Raw genomic sequence first — 14,508 nt, forward strand, 5'->3', positions numbered from 1 at the left:
TGCTTGTCGCAATGTCTATATTTCCATTTCTGACTTCTTTGACTTCTTTGAGTCTTCACCTTTTCTTCTGCCTGATCTTTGGTCTGTTGTTTTTGGTTGTCGTTCTTGTGGATAAATTCCTTGGTTCATTGCGTGTTCTTTATTCTCATCGCATGAATTTCTGCTCTGATCTTTATTATTTCTTCTACTAATGTTAGGTTTGGTTTAGCCTTGGTTTTTAGTTCCTCAAGTTGCAATGATAAATTGTTCATTTGAGAACCTTTTTTAAATGCACTAATTTCTATAAGCTTCTCTCTTAGTATGACTTTTGTTGTGTCCAATAGCTTTTTGTATGTGATGTTTTCATTATCATTTGCCCCAAGAAATCAAAAACATCTTTACTGAGTCCTAAATTATTAAGACTCTTTAATTTATACATATTTTATAGTTTATAAAAATGTTTTTGCCACTTGTTTTTATGTTTATTGTTTTTTTCGTTAGAAAAATTAATATGGTTTCAATTTTTAAAAAGTTAGAACCTGTCATTTTGTGGCCTGTCACAGGACATGTCCTGGAGAATGTTAAGTATGAGATCTAGAAGAATGTGTGTGTGTGTGGCTGTTGGGCAGAACCCTTGTAGATGTCTGTGAGGTCCCGTTTGCCTAGATGCAGTTATCGCTGGTGTGTTGGTTTTCTGCCTGAATGACCCATCCGTGATGAAGGTGATTGTTCAAGTCCTGAATTGTTATTAGACTGGAGTTTATCTTTCCCTTCAGATTTATTAAAAGTTGCTTAGATACTTACATATCGGGTTCATGTTTATAATTGCTATTCCTTCTGGCTGAGTCAACACCTCCATCGTTAGATAAAGTTCTTTCTACGCCCCTTTCATACTTTTGGTTTTAAGTCTATTTTATCTTTTGTAAGTGTGATTGCTCCCACTTTGCTTTGGATTCCATTTACGTGGAGCATTAATTATATCCCTTCACTTTCAGCTTTTGTCCTTAGAGATGATATCTCTCATGAGTGGATAGTTGTTTGTATTTTTAAAAATCCATTTAACCACTCCACATCTTTTAATTGGAGATTTTAATCCTTTTACACTTAAGGTAATTGTTGATAGCTTATGTGTGATTACTACCAGTTTATTGTTGCTTTCTAATATAGCTATAGTTGCTTTTCCCCCCTTTTTTGTATACTTTTCCTTTGTGGTTAAGTGATTTTTCTTTAGTTGTGTTCTGTTTTTATTCTTAAAAAGTATGTGTGTGTGTGTGTGCGCGCGCGCGCACGCGCGCGCGCATGCACACGCGCGCGTGTGTGTGTGTGTGTGTGTATGTGTGTATGTATGTTTGCTTGCATGTATGTTAGTGCGGCATTATGTACCCAGTCCTGTCCTCAGAGTCCAGAGGAGGGTGTCAGATCCCCTGGAACTGGAGTTACAGATGGTTGTGAGCTGCCACGTGGGTGTTGGAAATGGGATCTGAGTCCTCTAGGACAGCAGCTGTTGGTCTTCTTAACCACTGAGCCATCTCTCCAGCTCCTACTAGTATGTTTTGAGTACAAGTTTGTACCTTGTGGCCTTTTCATGTTCATTATACACACATTTTTATGTTTTAAGTATATTAATGTAGACATTACATTATATGTCTTTTTGATCTTTATTTTAAAGATATAATTCTCCCATGCGCTGTGTGTATACCCTTAGAACATTCTCAATCTGTCTGCATAGTTCCTCCTACCAGGGAATTTTACCCCTTCTAATTTTTTCCCCTGTGGCTTCTGCTTCCTTCTTATTTTGATTTTGTTTCTTAAGATTTACTTAATTTTTATTATTAATAATTATTAATTTTATTATTTAATTTATTTAAAATTTCTTAAGATTTAGGTATTTGTTTTTTAAGGTTTACCTATTTGATATGTATGACTGTTTGGTCTGCATGTGTGTATGTGCACCACCTCCATGCCTGGTGCTTGCGGAGGCCAGAAGAGGACATCAGATCCCCTGGAACTGGAGTTGCAGATGGCTGTGAGCTGTCATATGGGTTCTGGGAACTGAATCTGGGTCCTCTGCAAGAACCACAAGTGCTCTTAACCCCTGACCCATGTGTTTACTTAATATTTGTTGCATTTAGTATACAATAAACAGCCATTTCAATTTCTCTGTTAAGGAGTTTGCACACATCCATTGTTTTCTGATTAGTTTTTGATGGTTTATCTGTTAGGTAATGTAATGGTGCCTAGAGAGCTCCTGGTGCTTTGTGCTGTATGGAAACACCTGTGCCTCTGTTCACCTAGAACGTCTATAGGCGGCAGTTACTGCTGCTGCTGCTGGTGATGATGGTGGTGATGGTGGTGGTGGGTGTGTGTCCTGAGCTTATACTCACTGTTCTTACTCTAACACTAAAGGGTGTGTTTCATAAGGCCATGGTTGATGTATTATCAAATCTTAGCACTGGAGGGCACTCCAAAACCATATTTGTAGCAATCAGCAATTGAGGTCATTTTTTTTTCAGGATAGACTGGGTTCTAAAGTGATTTATACTTACTGGTTTAGACATGTTGTTTTTTGAGACAGGGTTTCCCTGTGTAGTCTTGGCTGTCCTGGACTCTCTCTTTAGACCAGGCTGGCCTTGAACTCACAGTGATCTGCCTGCCTCTGCCTCCTGGAGTGCTGGGATAAAAGGCATACACCATGACACCAGGCTGATTTAGACATTCTTAAAAAGGATATTTCTAGGCTGGCAAGATGGCTCAGTGGGTAAAGGTTCTTGCTGCCAAACCTGACCACCCGACTTTCATCCTGGGACCACGTGATGGAAGGAGAGACCCTATTCCTCGAGGTGGTCCTCTGACCTGCATGTACACAGATGCACACATGCCCCCACCCTCAATTAAGTGCATGTAAAAAAATAAAGAAGGGAGCCTGGCCAGGTGGAGAATGCATTTAATCCTAGGCCTTGGGAAGGCAGAGGCAGGCAGATCTCTGTGAATTCAAGGCCAGCTCCTCAATGCAAAAAGCTGTACAATGAGGGTAGCAAATCGTTAAGGCAGCTTATTTGAAACAAGATCTTCAGATGACTGTGGATGGCTCTCGGTCTAAGAATACAAACTCCTCTCTCTTAATAATTTTTTTTTCCATTAAGACATTTTCTTAGTTGAGCAGTGTTGTTTTGAGATGTTCACAACACAATGTCATTCTTCAAAATTCTTGTAAACAGCAAAAAGAACACGCCGCTAAGCCAGTTCTCTTGGACTTACACATGGCTGTGGCTCTTGACGAGGTCCCAGTCTCAAAGAGCTGGAACTGTGTGTTCTGCCCCGGTGACAAACTCCCAAAGAAACGTAGGCGACTTCACAGCCCACACTTCACAGTGGCTGTTATTATCATTTTACTATCAGGAAAGGGAAACAGAAACCGGAAGTAACGGATCTGGGCCACTGATGGTAAGATTAGATTTCTTCATTTCCAAAAGCGGTTTTTGTTCCCTTCTCATCTTAGCTGGAATTGGCACGTCACTGCTTGCATTCAGGGTGACTCAGTAGGCAGTTCTTAAGTCCTCCTTGTCTCTGCTCCTTGCATTATCATCTTAAGTTTGTCAGGACATTTTAGGCTCCTGAAACACTGCCCAGCAATGTAAAGTGCTGAGTGTATGAAGGATGTGACATCCCTATGTCCCCTGCACAGGGTTTTCCCCACAGTGGCACTGGTGAGTCAGGTGGACAAGCGCTTTGATAACTCAGGACACTACTATCCAGTATCTTTTCCGCCCCCCTCCTACAACTCCTGCTGTTTTACAGACAAGGAAGCTGACATTTTAGGTCAGTCAAGTGGCCTCCCTGTGCTAACACCAAACACCCCAAGGCAGATGAAAATCTAAAATCCAGCCACCTGGCCTCAGTGCCTATTTGGCAGACCCTACTCTCGCTGAACACTCATGAGTTCTGTGCCCAGTGTCTCTTCAGTTTCCCCTCTACCTATCTCTTCCCTTACTGGGTTTATACCTCTGAGAAAGGTGACTTGGAAAACAAAGAGGATGTAGCACTGGGACCCGGGGCCACAGGCCCTGCAGAGCAAGGGAGGGCTGAGGGCTGAGGGCTGAGGGCTGAGGGCTGAGGGCTGAGGGCTGAGGGCTGAGAGAGTTTCCTCTGTTTTCCAAGGCTGGGTGTAGAGGATAGATGGAAGGGATCAAGCAATAGAGAAACACCATTCTTGTTGTTGGTAAGCCCACCTCCAAGTGCTAAAAGTGGGATTATTAAACATAATAATGATACGATTTATCTATTATGCATAGAAATCACACACACACCACACACACACACACACACACACACACACACACACACACACACACACACACACCACACACACTCTGGGCTTTAGAATCAGGCACATTAAAGATCCAGTACGCACGCTGCTATTTTGACGGTGGAGAGATTAGCTCTCACCTTTCTAACCTCACTTCCTTCTTTTGTGAAAACTAAATGAGCCAGTGGGTCCCGTGTGCTAAATTTCTCCCACACGGATACTCCCTGGAAAAATACAGAAGGAACTCAAGAAGGAATAAGAGACAGAAGGACTCTAAAGCTGTCCAATGAGAGAGTCCCCTAATGGAAAACTATGTCCACTCTCTAGCATATTATTTAGGAACCATTTCACCTGTTTTCTTGAATTTTGATGTGTTATATTATTTTAGATGCAGCTTGGTAATGCAAATTAGTGTGTTTCCTTTTAAAATAGTAGCCTGCAAAATTCTGTGGTCGTCAAGAGGAAATATGTCCTTCCCATAGAAAAGGAAGCACACCATTCCCGGTTTGTGAGCCCCACCAAAGGACACTCTCTGTCCTTACTAACTCTTGGCCTGGAGATAGCTCGGCGGAGCTGGGTGAGGAGGACAGGCATCTCGGAACAGGTGGACTTTGGCATGGATTTAGAGTATAAATAAGGGGATATAAGAGGAATTGTTGAATACATCTGTTTGTCCTTCAGTCAGATCTGTGAAGAGGGTCCACGGTCAGAGGAGCCTAAGACAGAAGGTAATGTTGGCTGGCCCCACAGGGTATTTTAAGAGAAGTTCACAAAAAGAGGTCATTCATCATGAATAGTTACATTATAATGTATAGAGACTTTGGAACAGTTGAAAGCTTAGTTAATACCAGTAGTCTCGTATTGTAGAACTCTGTCCTCAGGGCATGATATGGCCATTGCTTCTGAAGTCAAAGCGGCTTTGGTTACCATGCCAGACCCTCACAAGATTGAGCACACTAACATTTCATTGTGGAAGGGTCACATGAGGACCCACAACTCTGGTGATATATAAGTGGGTGACAATCATGGGGCTGAGAGGGGCTCTGCTTTGATGACATCAACCTACAAGTTGCTCATGATCCCTAAAGAAACCCTAATAAACTCACTGGTTCATCAAGCTAGACTTGCATGAAATTATTTCTTTTTTTAAAAAATATTTACTCATATATTTAAGTGCATGTGGTGTGTTGTGCATATCTATATGTACCATGCTGTGCACATAGAGGCCAGAGGACAACCTACAGGAGATTGTTTTCTCTTTCTACTGTGTGGATCCCTGGTACTGAACCTGGGTCATCAGGCATGGCAGTAAGCACGTTTCCTTGCTGGGCCATCTCAGAGGCCCTTTGGTGGTATCATTTCTGTGGTCCGTTGTAGCCCTGTCTATAGTGAAAAAGCATTTATTTATGTAGCCTGCAGTCCATTGTGAAATCCACTAGAAATGTTGGGATAGGAAAATAAAAATATGGTGGGTAGATGCTACTGTAGCCAGCTGCTCCCAGGGTAGAGAACAGGCTGGTGGCATCTATTTTCCATTAATAATGGAACAGTTCAGTGAGTTCTCAGAAGCTGCACTGCATTATTGTTATCTTTAAAAGGAAAAAAAGATAAGGCCAAACTCTAGAGAGCAACTCTCTCTCTGGGAATTCTGAGCCTCTAGGGTGATGACGTAGTGAGTGCCAAGAAGGCTGCTAATGGCTACGACTCAGCCACAAGTAGTGACAGCAGCAATGACATAGCCATAAGGTTAGCTGACAGTAGCCAACAACCCCATCCCAAGTTCTCATTTTTCCTGTCCCTTTGTTAGCACTGTAAATATAATACACTTAAAGCCACAGATAATCAGACTAGTATTATGTTTAATATACTTAAAAACCTTTTTTATTGATTTTGATAGATTTCACATCATGTATGCTGGCCTTTCTGCTCAGGTGGGAAGGGGTCTAGGAAAGCCACAACTCTGAGGCATGGGAGGTTATCCCAGCTCTGAGGTGGGGCAGTGTATCAAGGGAAGGGTATGCCGAGACTTTGGAGCCAGGAACTACACAGGTCTGAGAGGAGACCTCCTCAGCAAAGAATTTGCAACTTCTGCTGAGCTGAGGGGCTGCTCCTTCTTCAAGACACTTCTCTTCTGGGCTTATTGGCTTCTTCTGATGAAAGAGTCTCACCAGACAGCAAATCCCTCTGTTTCTAGATGAGGACAGCAGAGAACTGGGCAAACACAGCCATCATATGTTTTGTTTGTTTGTTTGTTTTGGGGTGTATGTGTGGAGCTTTTTAGAGTAGAGATTTCCAATGTGAAGACTGGTGGGATTTCAAGTCTTGAACTTGGGGGAAGTTTAGGGATTGGTGGGTTTTTGTTCAGCTCTTTTACATAAAATTAGCATAAATCTGGTAGGGGCCCCATGGAAGAGCTGGATCTGGGCCTTGTACTCTGGTGCCTCACATTTGACCATGTCCCCTGGAGGGGGAGACCTGGTGGCACTCAGAGGAAGGACAGCAAGTAGCCAAGAAGAGACTTGATACCCTATAAGAATATATAGGGGGACGTAATCCCCCTCAGGAACAGTCATAGGGAGGGGAATAATGGGAAAATGGGGGGGGGGGAGGAATGGGAGGATACAAGGGATGGGATAAACATTGAGATGTAACAAGAATAAATTAATAAAAAAAAAAAAAAAAAAAAAAAAAAAAAAAAAAAAAAAAAAAAAAAGAAAGTTAGAGGCTGGAACTGCCAGGCTGACTGTTAGAGAGGTCTGGGGGAGGGGCCTATTAACTCATGTCCCTAGGGGTTTATACAGACTTGAATTCTAATAAAAACTTGCCTTAACTAAACTCTGACTTATATTAAGGAGTCAGTCCCTGGCTGTCAGTATCAGACTATGTAAAGCTCCCTGCCTCAGAAGAATGGCTAGTTTATACGTTGTTGCCACAAAGATGGTACCACAGGAGCTCACAGACTAGCTCCAGTTAAACATGCCTCCCTTCCCCGGAGTTCCCTGTCAGCTGCAGCCACAACTGAGGCCTCAGGTGCTGCAGCTTTCTCTGTGGTTTCATCCTCTCAGTTTCTCCAGGCATCTGATCTTAGGTCCCAGGGCTGTGGAGATTTACCCTCAGTTGCTCTGCAATCCTGAGGTGTTGCTGTCCCGAGGTTTGGAGAGGCCAGCAGCACAGCCTGAAGATCCAAGCTTTCAGGACCCCAGTGAGTGGCACCCAGGGTAGCTGAAGAGCTAAAGAGGGGCTACTCGGAGAAAGATATAGGGGGAGCCCAGAGGCAAAACTTGAAGCCGCCATGCCTGGCTGCGGGAGCTCTTCAGCAGGGACCCCAAGGACGCTTTATAGCAAAGTATACAAAGTTTGCAAAGTAAACAAAGGGGGTCTGGCAGGGAAGGCTTTCCCTGCTGTGAATAGCCAACAATGCACTCAGTCTCATTCACTTCCCCATCCCTTCATATCTTAGCTCAGCCCTTGCAACCTCTTGTCCCAAACAATCTCACAGTGAAAGGTGCAGTGTAACACACAGAATACCCTATATTTGTCCGAACAGCTTTACTTGCAAATGTTCATTGTAATGAGTCATTGGTGAGGTTCAAGCCCTCTGGCTTCCACTGTACTTATCAAGACTGGATCCTCAACAGGACTCCTTTCACATAAGCTGTTGTTATCCTGCTTCATGGAGATTCTGCAGCTTTGGATCTTCAGGACAGGCCCCTTCATGTGCTCTAGCAGTTCATAGGTAGGGTAAATATTGGTGTTGGCCAACTAAGAGCCCTGTATCTGGGCCTGGGTGGAAGCTGAGTTGATCAGCCCACCAGCTGCCTGTGCCTGAGCGGCCAGGATGAGCTCTCCCACTCTCACGCTCTGATGGGGGTGGGGAGGGGTTAATATACTTTATTTAATTTTAATTTTTAAGTAGTTTGACAAGTGTAGTTCATCAGTTGACTTTCATGAGTTGGCAAAATGTTGGGGCAAGAATCAGGTGCTGGATATTTATGGGGAAAATGGGTTTAGAGTTATCTAATGTGAGTAGGTTTTCTAAGAAAGGAAATAAAAGATTTTTATTTAGCCACTTAAAATTGAATAAAAATTATACAACCTAGTTCCTCTAAACTTGTTAGGTTAGTGAAAAATTTCTTAAGATCTATGCTGTCTTCATTGCCTCCCCATTCCTACCCCAGCCTTTTTGAATTGATGTTTTGGGAAAGACAGTTTTGTTAATATATATTATAAATGTTCATACACTTACACACACACACACACACACACACACACACACACACACACTCATGCATGTGCATGCACACCATTTTAAATGTGCAAATGGTTTTGTATAGCTTCCTTAATTTCCCAAAGAAACACTTGCCTTTCCCTCATCCCTGAGAGGAAACCAAACCAAGCACCAGACTGATTCAGCTCCCAAGTTTACAACTGGTCAACTACATTCCATAACTTAGTTTTCTCCCAAGGACAATCAAGAGACATCCATCAACAAATGGTTTCCTTTCGTATTAGCTCCAGATTGAAGATGGAGAGACCCTGGCAGAAGAATAGAAGGCAGTAAGTTGGCAGGTGAAGCAGTGTCTCTGTAGTAGTAATCTTTGAATTCTCTCTTCCAGTAAAATAACTGACACTTACTGAGTTTAAGAAACTGCCCTTCATCATTCTCTGTCCTCCAGTTTGTTGGCAGGGACAGAAAATAAACAGTGAAGACAGGGCACAGAGCTGAAATTAGCTAGGAATTTATATATTAATCTCTTTCTGTGCATTACAATAAAATCATTATTTGCTATTGTTTACATGAAAAAAAGCCCCCAGAATCTCCCCAACTTGTTTCCCAGATGGTGGCACTGTTTTGGGCGGCGGGAGGGGGGGGGTTGCAGAGGAAGTGACTCTCTGGGGTGGGAGGTTGAAGATGGATGGAGGGACACATACCCTCCTCCCTGCCTTCTCTCCTCTTCCTGTACCCGCCCCCTGCCTTCCCTCTGCTTCCTGTACCCTCCTCCCTGCCTTCCCTCTGCTTCCTGTACCCTCCCCCTGCCTTCTCTCTGCTTCCTGTACCCTCCCACTGCCTTCTCTCTGCTTCCTGTACCCTCCCCTGCCTTCTCTCTGCTTCTTGTACCCTCCCCCTGCCTTCTCTCTGCTTCCTGTACCCTCCCCTGCCTTCTCTCTGCTTCCTGCACCCTCCCCTGCCTTCTCTCTGCTTCCTGTACCCTCCCCTGCCTTCTCTCTGCTTCCTGTACCCTCCCCTGCCTTCCCTCTGCTTCCTGTACCCTCCCCTGCCTTCCCTCTGCTTCTTGTACCCTCCTCTTTCCTTCTCTCTATTTCCTGAGCTTTTCAGATGTGATCAAGCAGCTTCATGCTTCTTTTTCTGTTTTTTTTAAAAGATCATTTAAAAGAGTTATTTATTTTACTTTGTGCATATGAATATTCTGACTGCATGCGTGTACATGCATCATGTGCATTTCTCTTGGATCCTGTGGAAATGGGGTTACAGATGGTTGTGAGTCCCCTGGGTCTTCTGCAAGAGCAACAAGTGCTCTTAACCTCTGAGCCATCTTTCCGACTCCCAGCCTCATGCTGCTGTTGCCACAGTAGAGAGCTCTTCTGGCCTTCCCATAAAATGTGAGTGCAAATAAGCCTTCCGTCCCTTGAGTTGCTTGTCAGGTCAGAGCAACAAGAAAAGTAATTTAACAGATCATGAAATCCTTTATTTTAAAGACGAGGCAAATGAGGCTTAGAGTGAGTTTCTCAGCAGGCTGGTAGTGAAACAGGTACCTTAGTCTGTAATGATGCAGTGTGGCATCTTTTCCGGACACATCAGATATTCTGTAAGCTCTTGGAGTGATGGTGGGATGAAAAAAGTAAGCCACCTGGCATAACAATTTAGCAAGGCCAGTCTGCTGTCTCCTCCATAGAAGACAAGATGTGATGCCATTAACTCACTAATGAAGAGCCGGCCACTCTCCTTCAGGCGAGTGTCTGAAGTGGTGCCCATCAAAGCTCAGAGTTGGCCTCTGCTACCAGCACACTGAGCATCCAGCGGGCAGGACCTAGACCTGTGTTAATAGGAGGGGCTCCATACCACTAGCTAGGTCTATGTAGAGCACACAAACCTGGACACCATATCCATCATGGATCCACTGCATCAACAAAAGGCTGAATGAAGAAGGTATCTGTCCGTTTGTGATTGTGTGTGTTTGAGTGTGTGTGTGTGTGTGTGTGTGTGTGTGTGTGTGTGAGAGAGAGAGAGAGAGAGAGAGAGAGAGAGAGAGAGAGAAAGAAAGAGAGAGAAGAAAGAGAGAGAGAGAGAGAGAGAGGGAGTCCTGTTGTAGGGCACCAATGTGGAACATGGGGCTCTTTGTGGCAATTCTAATGAATCACTCTGTTTGCATCTTTATGGTTTTGATTTCTAATCTTCTAGTTTTGTCTTTTCTGGAATCCAGACCAGCCAGTTCATCCACCATCCACTACACAGGAGCACTGGTAGATTCTATCTCTCCTTTCATACAAGGGAAACAGTTCACGCTTCTGCCTTCCAGGAGTAATTAATTACCAGACAATCTGTTTTGGGGCCAGGGATGAGATTTCTTCCTCTATCAGCTGGATGTTGCCTTCATCCATGAAGTAAACTGAATGACAAATGTCAATGCATCAGACTCAGGTGACACTGAGATTCAGGATGCACAACTTATTTGTGTTCTTTTGACATCTAGCCTGGATTCAAAATGCTCAATTTTTCTTGTGTAGTGAATTGGTTCTGTGTTGTGGACATCCTCGCTCAGTCGGTTTGACTGTTCTTGGCTCATTAAGGGAAGTTTCTGTGCCATATCCAGAATATATTGTTTTCATAGCAGAGGGCAGAGATGCAGGAGGCCCGAAGAGCGAGGCATGCACATTTAGGATTATTAGTTGGTCAGGATGCACGCATTCCTCTTGCTTCCATTATCCAAAGCAAGTCACCGGGCCAAGTTGGTAATGGGATATATACTCAGTATTATTATTGCTGTTCTTATGATTATGAATTACCACAAGCAGTTGCTAGGCAAATAAGTTGACTCTTGAGGAGCTAAGTCAAATATTTTCAGCTGCCAGCTGCTTTGTTTTGTTTTGTTTGTTTGTAAAGCACATCCTTTATAGTCTCTAGCTCATTCATATGGTTAGTAGAACTTAGCTTTTTATCATGCCATGGTATAAAGTGGACTTCCACAAGGAGGCAGAGCAGTAGAGGGGTAACCAATGAACATGTCAGAATGGATGGAGAAAAGCCCATGAAGCCTTAACACTCACAGAGAACAAGGCTCCTGAAGAAATCTGGGAGCAGGATAGGTGGTCTTCCCCAGGGAAGAGCATGGTAATTGGTAGTCCAGTGTCAAACAATCAGCTCTGAAAACATACATACAAGTACCAGGATACAGACTGAACAGTTATATGCGTTCAATAACAAATAGTGAAAAAAGAGGCTCTGAACTTGAAGGAGACTGGGGAGGGATATATGACAGGGTTTGGAGGAAAGGAAGGGAATAGAGAAATGTAATCAAATTATAATATCAAAAATGAAAAAAGGAGCACTATGCAATACTCTCACAAGGGGAAAAACCAGACCGGTTGGAGCAGCATTACAATCCAGCACATTCCCGAAGCTTCCTTCTATCCCTTCTCCCATCCTTATCTTTTTCTACTGTATCCACTGTCTACAATGTATGATTTACTGTGTAGTTATAAAGCTTTTATACTATTTGATTTAAGTATGTTTCTGTCTCCCCAGTAAATGGAAAATACGATACATTGTATTTCCTTTAAAAATTTAGCACAGTGCTAAAAATATTTAAGTTCTTTGATATAACAAACAAATGATTGATAGCATTTACATGATATTATCAAAGTTACAACTTTTATCTGCAATTGCAGGATGCCTGCAGCTGTGGATAGGAAATGTTCTTCTATTAATATTTTATTTACATGAGAAACTTCCTTTTTTGTTTTGTTTTTCTTGAGAATGTCTTATAGCCCAGGCTGTTTTTGAACCCATGGTCTTCCTGACCCGTGCCTCCTGAGTCCTGGGATTATGCATGCACATTGTCATACCCTAAATGAGTTCAGACAACAGTTAGTTCTTAGAAGATGAAAGAAGGCACATTTATGCATTCAGTACATATTTGTGAATATAAACCCTGGGGTATTTTCTAATCAGATATGATCTCAGTTTTGCGAAGTGACATGGTGGGAAGGCTACCACAAGCATATATCATCTTGTTCTGGCATAACATTGGAATGGAAAGTTAGCTTAGATTAAGTCACCAGCTGTCAGCATAGTGTATCCACACTTTGCATTTGTCAAAACATCTTAGCGATAAGCCAGCTGTTTTTCAGCCACTGAGTGCTGTGCTTTCTCCTTTTCTCTTGTAAAGTGCATCTACGAAAAACTATTTTTCCGTAGAGCTATTAGAACTCTGCTTTTTATTATGTTAGCTTGCAAAGCAACCTGTAGCTAGATGCCAATCTTGGGCTGCCTTCTGGTCACACAGGGAGGGTCAGGAGTACCTGAACTGCTTGCTGTTTTAGGACCACAGCAGGTGTGCATGCTCCCACAGGGATAGTGAGACCTCTGGGACCATCAAAGAGGATGCCAGAGCTTGCAGCTCAGTCTCACTTGCCCACTGACTTTCAATAGTGACAAAAGAAAAGCAAATTTCTGTTTCCTTTTTCATGATTCTCTCTCTTGTTTCTTAACCAACACCCACCTTTATATCCACATATATCAACATATATTACAACCTAGGATCAGATGTGAGAAAATAAAACAATATTTGCCTTTTGGAGTCTGGGTCACCTCACTAATATAGTAATTTCTAGATCTATTTATTTTCTGAAAATTTTCAGTTTTATTTTTCTTCATGGCTGAATAAAATTCCATTGGTTATGTGTCATGTTTTCATTACCCATTTATCTGACAGCTATAATTTCTGATGTTTGATCTTGCCTTTCCTTCCTCATCTATCCAGGCTGTATGGAGCACGGGTAATTTAGCAACAAGAAAGACTTGGGCCTCTTTACTACTTAAAGCTGCAGGACTTCAGGTAAATTACAGTCTTCTATCTGCAAAATGGGGCAATATCAATTTAACTACAATGGCATAACTGGCCAATGGCATAGTGAAAGCTGTCTACAGCTCAGCTTCTGTATGTATCCAGTTATTTTCCAGGCTAGTCTTGTTGCTGTTCTTAAATATGATTTCCTCATTTACACCCTTCGATAGTGAAGGGCTAGGAATGTATGAAGGGGACTGAATGCCCTTTCCTTGGTCTTTGTTTATGAACATTCCATCCTTCTCTTTTCTTCTTTCTTTTTCACCATTGTGTATCTTAATGTTTTATGCGATTATTATATATATTTTGATTGTAGGCAAGATGAATTCTACAGGACATAAGATTATGTCATGGAATTTAATTGGATACCCTGATGAATCTAGCAGAGTACTAAGCATGTGTATTTAAGGATTTGAACTAAAACTAACTCAAATAATATATGCATAAGCACACAAACATGCACATACTGATGTGCACATGCACGCACGCGTGCAGACACACACACACACACACACACACACACACACACACAATTACAATTAGTTTTAATTTTCAACTTGAAAGCCTCGAGTTGTCTGAGAGAAAATCCTTGATTGAAGAATTGCCTAGATCAGATCAGATTGGCCTGTGGGTATGTCTCAGGTAGATTGTCTGGGGGTTTTGCCTGCATGCATGTCTGTATGCCACATGTGTGTCTGATGCCTGCAGAAGCCAGAAAAGGAAACTGAATCTACTGGGACCAGAATCACAGATAGTTGTGAGCTGCCACATGGGTTCTGGGAATTGAACTTGGAAAGAGCTGCTGGCCATGGGCAGTGTCTGTCTGCCCTAGCTATGGGGACCAAGTGAACCAAGGAAAGAGGAATGGCTACGTAGAACTGCCAACTCTGGATGGCTACCCGAGACCCCACCTTAATTATTAACTGATGCAGACCTGACAACCCCCACCCCCGCCACCACCTGCCCAAGGCCGAAACGGGTGACTATATTATACTATACACAGCTTGTTATGAACTTAAAAAGCTACAGTGCAATAATACATGAGTAACACCCATTTTCTCTTAATATTTGCAACATGTCTCTCTCATTCTGTTTTTCTTCAAAGCTTTATAGCTCAGAAAGTTTAAGTTTGGATAC

General features: G+C 42.7%; 1 long non-coding RNA gene across 1 annotated transcript in view; it reads left to right on the top strand.

Moving 5' to 3' along the window:
* LOC127190654 (uncharacterized) overlaps positions 1 to 13,522 on the top strand; it is a 20,390-nt gene extending 6,868 nt beyond the window's left edge. The window contains exons 2-3 of the long non-coding RNA XR_007830793.1: positions 8,752 to 8,842; positions 13,288 to 13,522. This is a non-coding gene — a long non-coding RNA (uncharacterized LOC127190654). The remainder of the gene's footprint in view (positions 1 to 8,751; positions 8,843 to 13,287) is intronic.
* Positions 13,523 to 14,508: the final 986 nt, after the last annotated feature.

This window comes from Acomys russatus, chromosome 6 (assembly GCF_903995435.1).
Source record: "Acomys russatus chromosome 6, mAcoRus1.1, whole genome shotgun sequence".
NCBI lineage: Eukaryota > Metazoa > Chordata > Mammalia > Rodentia > Muridae > Acomys > Acomys russatus.